Genomic DNA, 6,436 nt, shown 5'->3' on the forward strand with positions numbered 1-6,436 from the left:
CGTCCTGAGTAGTCGCCTCCCGGAGATCCGAATGGGGGAATATTTTACCCAAGAGGACGCCAGCAGCATTTAACCACACAGTAAAGCTGCATGCCTTCGGGAGGCTGTTTTGATTAGTGTTGCAAGGCCAGATCAGTGTTATCCAGACTGTTGCCCCTGCAACTACTGAAAAGGCAGCTCCCCCTCTTCGGGAACTACACGTTTGTCTCGCCTTTCAACAGATACCCCTCCGTTGTGGTTGCACCTACGGTACGGCTACCTGTATCCCTGAGGCACGCAAGCATCCACACCAACGGCAATGTCCATGGTTCATGGGGGGGGGGGGGGAGGGGGGGAGGAGGGGACGGGACGACGACGACGTAATTGATATGTTGACAAAACCATTTTTAAGCGATGAATCTTTAAAACCAAAGGAAGATTATTACTTTATTTTCATTCCAAGTCTACATCATAATACCATCTGCTATCCAAATCTATGTCTGAACAATGTGATTGAAAATTTGTGATGATTGGTTCAAGTCTTATTCATCTTCACCTCCTGTGAAAGCTTATTTCCGAAAATTTTCAGAGTGACACATACAGTGTCCCAACGGTGAAGGGGGATGTTGTCTGTTGCTTCACGCACAAGCTTTTCAGCGTCTGTTATCCCGAATGTTTTGTTTTTTCCCCAAGTAGCTTGTAACCTGCGCGCAAATTCATTTTATCGGATTATAGTGACAGTAATATGTGGGTAAACGCAAAACTGTGTGCCACATTCACGAGCAAGAAACTAAAATTTGTACGTTGTGTCGCGTGAGTTTTGTAAATTAACTGCAGGAGTTCAGGACGAGTCTGGCTTATATTGTCCGGAACATTTTTATTTTTCAGCCAGAGCTCAATATCCCCTTTCCTGCTGCTCGTACTTGGTCATTTCTCTGTACAGCTGAATGATAACTGGCACGGTAGTGACACTGACCGACTTCGAAGCTCGGTATCTCAAGAACTGTTCAGCAAACGACTTATTGAAAGTGACAGCGTTATTTTTAGAATGGTAGTCACTACTGTTTGTCTTACACTTACATACAAGTTTACTCTCAGAAACCAAATCAAAGAACAGCCAGCATGCTGAATAAGTATCCGAGAACTTTTTCCTAACGGAACTTAGTACCATCACTCACTTTCCAGCAGGTATTCACGGAACGATTTTGATTCACCCATGTTTCATCAAGGTAATTCACTGTAGAACTACCTCCACCTGTTGTATCCTGCGTCTTTGTAGCGGAAGTGGTTCGTGCTGCTTCTGTGTCACTTCTTTTAATTAAAAACTGTCTTCTTAACATACTTGAAACCAATGTATTTCAAAATTCTTTGCATTGACGAAGCTCTATCTTTGAAGTCGATTTGATCAGTTTCTGTGATGCTGGGTATTCCCTTCTTATATACGTTTCAAACATCGTTATCAAAACCATCTACGGTATTTGTGTTACAGGTTTCATGTGATTTCGATGACTTTCAGGTGACACGAAAATGAATTTCCCTGAGGTTTCTACAGCTCAGACACTTTTGATTACTATTCTCTATACAGTTTGTAACCTCCCCCTCACTTATCGACCTTAATGACAGGGAAAAATTAAACCGCGTGTACCTAATGGAAATTTGGGAAAAGCAATCGTCACCGAAGTTAATTTGTCGGAAAAGAGGGAGGAAAGGGTTACATCTAAATGAAAGGAAAAATGCTAATGAAACTGGTGGAAATTAATTTTGAAAAGGGGTAAAGTTAATAAAGAGAGTAAATGTGCGGCCGTTACGTCAACAATTAACTAGCTTTAATTAGTTATTTGAGATTTGGGGGAAATTACGGTCGCCAGTCCTAAGGACAATTACTATAGTAACTGAAAAAGAAAGGTTATTACACATATAATTACCACTAGAAGCGTGGCAACTGAAGGTTGACACGTGTAGTGTGAAAACTGAAAGTTTGTCAGAAGTAATACATTTCGCTACACTCTAACTTCATTTAGCAAAAGAATTAATAAAAGCGAAAAATCGAAAGTTAATTTAGTGAGTGTAGTTAATAGTGAGCTTTCTTTCTGAAGCACATCGAAATTCAGTAAAATACGATTAGTCTTGGACTACCTCAACAATCATTTCAAAAGCTACTTGAATCTACGCAATTTAGAAATAAGAGATTTAACTTTGAACTTGAATTAAATGATTCTGAACAATTAACAATAGTAAAACTTAGTACGTCCCAAGCTGAGCTGCAGTCACAGGTAAGCTAAAATATGGTAACAAAAGTCGCACTCATAATTTGTGCTTGTGTAATTTAAATATTGTAGCCAGCTATGAATACTTTAACTGGACTTTGAAATTAAAGCAGTGAAATAGAATAATATTGCTTTAATGCTGGCGTTTGAAGTTCAACGACACTCGGGTTCATTCCGGAAAAGGAAGGGACCCTGCTTGGTAATGCAATTGGGACAACGAGCAACAAAGGTTCATGCTACGTTGCTGTAATTTGGTGATTTGAACAGTTTTAAAAGCTGAGGTCTGCCATACAGTTCTAAAACTTTACGTGCTTCCAGTCTTCCTTGTTGGTTGATAGAAGGTTTTAAGCTGTAGATCGAGGAGGTGGCGACAGTCACTCATTGTCGGCCATCGCTGTTGCAGAAGCTGGATGTTGGCGCGCCTCATTTTCGACACGGTCACCAGGCGAAACGGGCTCTTGATGTGCGCCAGCTAATGCTTCCCGTCGGCGACACCGTGTCAGAAACTATCTTAGCAAGTCGAGCGCAATTACATTCAGCCAAACACCGAAAGCGCGGCAACTCGCGGGAGCGTCACACAACACACCTGCTCCACTCGCTACTCCAGGCAGACTCTCTCTCTTCCCGCGCTCCAAGCGACAGAGTTCCCACTACCAAAGATCCTAAGCACTTTCGTTCTCCAGATGACCTTTCGATGTATTCGTTCGATAGCATAGTTTTCCCTAGGCAAGACCCAGCGTAAAAATACAAATAATATTCACAAAACAAACCAATTATAAATGCATAAATACACTCCTGGAAATTGATATAAGAACACCGTGAATTCATTGTCCCAGGAAGGGGAAACTTTATTGACACATTCCTGGGGTCAGATACATCACATGATCACACTGACAGAACCACAGGCACATAGACACAGGCAACAGAGCATGCACAATGTCGGCACTAGTACAGTGTATATCCACCTTTCGCAGCAATGCAGGCTGCTATTCTCCCATGGAGACGATCGTAGAGATGCTGGATGTAGTCCTGTGGAACGGCTTGCCATGCCATTTCCACCTGGCGCCTCAGTTGGACCAGCGTTCGTGCTGGACGTGCAGACCGCGTGAGACGACGCTTCATCCAGTCCCAAACATGCTCAATGGGAGACAGATCCGGAGATCTTGCTGGCCAGGGTAGTTGACTTACACCTTCTAGAGCACGTTGGGTGGCACGGGATACATGCGGACGTGCATTGTCCTGTTGGAACAGCAAGTTCCCTTGCCGGTCTAGGAATGGTAGAACGATGGGTTCGATGACGGTTAGTATGTACCGTGCACTATTCAGTGTCCCCTCGACGATCACCAGTGGTGTACGGCCAGTGTAGGAGATCGCTCCCCACACCATGATGCCGGGTGTTGGCCCTGTGTGCCTCGGTCGTATGCAGTCCTGATTGTGGCGCTCACCTGCACGGCGCCAAACACGCATACGACCATCATTGGCACCAAGGCAGAAGCGACTCTCATCGCTGAAGACGACACGTCTCCATTCGTCCCTCCATTCACGCCTGTCGCGACACCACTGGAGGCGGGCTGCACGATGTTGGGGCGTGAGCGGAAGACGGCCTAACGGTGTGCGGGACCGTAGCCCAGCTTCATGGAGACGGTTGCGAATGGTCCTCGCCGATACCCCAGGAGCAACAGTGTCCCTAATTTGCTGGGAAGTGGCGGTGCGGTCCCCTACAGCACTGCGTAGGATCCTACGGTCTTGGCGTGCATCCGTGCGTCGCTGCGGTCCGGTCCCAGGTCGACGGGCACGTGCACCATCCGCCGACCACTGGCGACAACATCGATGTACTGTGGAGACCTCACGCCCCACGTGTTGAGCAATTCGGCGGTACGTCCACCCGGCCTCCCGCATGCCCACTATACGCCCTCACTCAAAGTCCGTCAACTGCACATACGGTTCACGTCCACGCTGTCGCGGCATGCTACCAGTGTTAAAGACTGCGATGGAGCTCCGTATGCCACGGCAAACTGGCTGACACTGACGGCGGCGGTGCACAAATGCTGCGCAGCTAGCGCCATTCGACGGCCAACACCGCGGTTCCTGGTGTGTCCGCTGTGCCGTGCGTGTGATCATTGCTTGTACAGCCCTCTCGCAGTGTCCGGAGCAAGTATGGTGGGTCTGACACACCGGTGTCAATGTGTTCTTTTTTCCATTTCCAGGAGTATATATATACAAACAGTAAAACAATTAGAATATATAAAGACACAGAAATGTCAACAACGGAAAAATTATAGTGCAGGAGATGGAAATAGGAAGATATGCATTTCCGGCGTTACAAGTTCTCTTGCCAACATGTGCTTCTGCAGTTCTTTCTTGAGTCTTCAGAATGTCAAAAATTGAAGTATCGCCTTCAGATTCACATCTAAAGAAGTTATAAATGTGGGACACAAACCTCCTCGACTGCTTATGAAGCACCTAAATCCACATCTACATCACCATGATTACTTTGCAATTCACAGTTAAGTACCTGGCAGAGTGTTCATTGAACCATCTTCATGCTATTTCTCTACCGTTCCCCTCTCGAACAGCGCGCAGGGAATACGCACGCTTTACTCTTCCTTTATTTAACTGTGATTATCGTTCCTCCCTATGTAAGTAGGTGCCAGCAAAGTATTTTCACACTCTGAGAAGGAAAATTGGCGACTGTAATTTCATGAGAAACTCTTGCCACAACGAAAAACGCCTTTGTTTTGATGACTGCCACACTAATTCGTGTATCGAGCGAGGTGGCACAGTCATAGCGGGACGACGACCGTTCAACCACGCGTACGGCCATCCAGATTTAGGTTTTTCGTGATATCCCCAAATCACTCCAGGCACAGGCCAGGATGGTTCCTTCTAAAGATCACAGCCGATATCCTTGACGAAATCCGAGCTTGTGCTCCGTCTCTAATGATCTCGTTGGGGGTTGGACGCTAAATCCTATCTTCCTTCCTTCTTCTCAATTCGTGTATCACATCGGTAGCAGTCTCTCCCTTATTTCGCGAAAATACAAAACGAGGTGCCCTGCTTAAAGCTTTTTCCATCAATCCTATCTGCTGTGGATCCCATACCTGACAACAATACTCCAGAAGAGGGCAAAAAAGCATAGTGTAGGTAGTGTCTTTAGTAGAATGGTTCAAATGGCTCTAAGCACTATGGAACTTAACATCTGAGGTCATCAGTCCCCTAGACTTAGAACTACTTAAACCTAACTAACCTAAGGACATCACACACATCCATTCCCGAGGCAGGATTCGAACCTGCGATCGTAGCAGCAGCGCGGCTCCGGACTGAAGCGCCTAGAACCGCTCTTCCAAAGCGGCCGGCTTCTTTAGTAGACCTGTTGGATTTTCTAAATGTTCTACCAATAAATTGCAGTCTGGTTTGCTTTCCACACAACATTATCCGTGTGATAGTTGCATTTTAAGTTATTCGTAATTGTAATCCCTAAGTATTTAGTTGAATTTACATCCTTTAGATTTGTGTGTTTTATCCTGTAAATCAAATTTAGCGGATTCCTTTTAGAACCCACGTGGATGACTTTGGACTTTTCATTATTTAGAGTCACTTGCCACTTTTCTCATCATACAGATACTTGTCTAAAACGTTTTCTAATTTTATAACACTTCCTTGCAAACGCCAGATATCAGTTGTGTTTTAGATAATTTTCCATAGATTATTACATCTGCCTCACAGGAAACCATAAAACCAGTCGCACAACTAAGAAGATACTCGATAGGCACACAATTTAGTTAAAGTTTCTTGTGGGAAACTTCACGTTTATTGCTGTCACATGTCATTTTCATTTGGAAATCACACTAAAGCGTATACATATACACATTCACAGCTACACTGTTACGAGAAAATAACATCGAATCTGAATGAAATATTCGGTCGCTCTGAGAACAAAACTATAATATAACAGTATACAGCAACAGCGCAGCTTGTGGGAGAGAGATTCTCGCAGTCTAGTTTGTAACTCATGGCTAGCCGCTCGGAAGATTGGCAGTTAGCAGTTGGAAATGAAAATGTCGTGTGGCTAGGGCCTCCCGTCGGGTAGACCGTTCGCCTGGTGCAGGTCTTTCGATTTGACGCCACTTCGGCGACCTGCGCGTCGATGGGGATGAAATGATGATGATTAGGACAACACAACGCCCAGT

This window comes from Schistocerca cancellata, chromosome 6, assembly GCF_023864275.1.
Source record: "Schistocerca cancellata isolate TAMUIC-IGC-003103 chromosome 6, iqSchCanc2.1, whole genome shotgun sequence".
Lineage (NCBI taxonomy): Eukaryota > Metazoa > Arthropoda > Insecta > Orthoptera > Acrididae > Schistocerca > Schistocerca cancellata.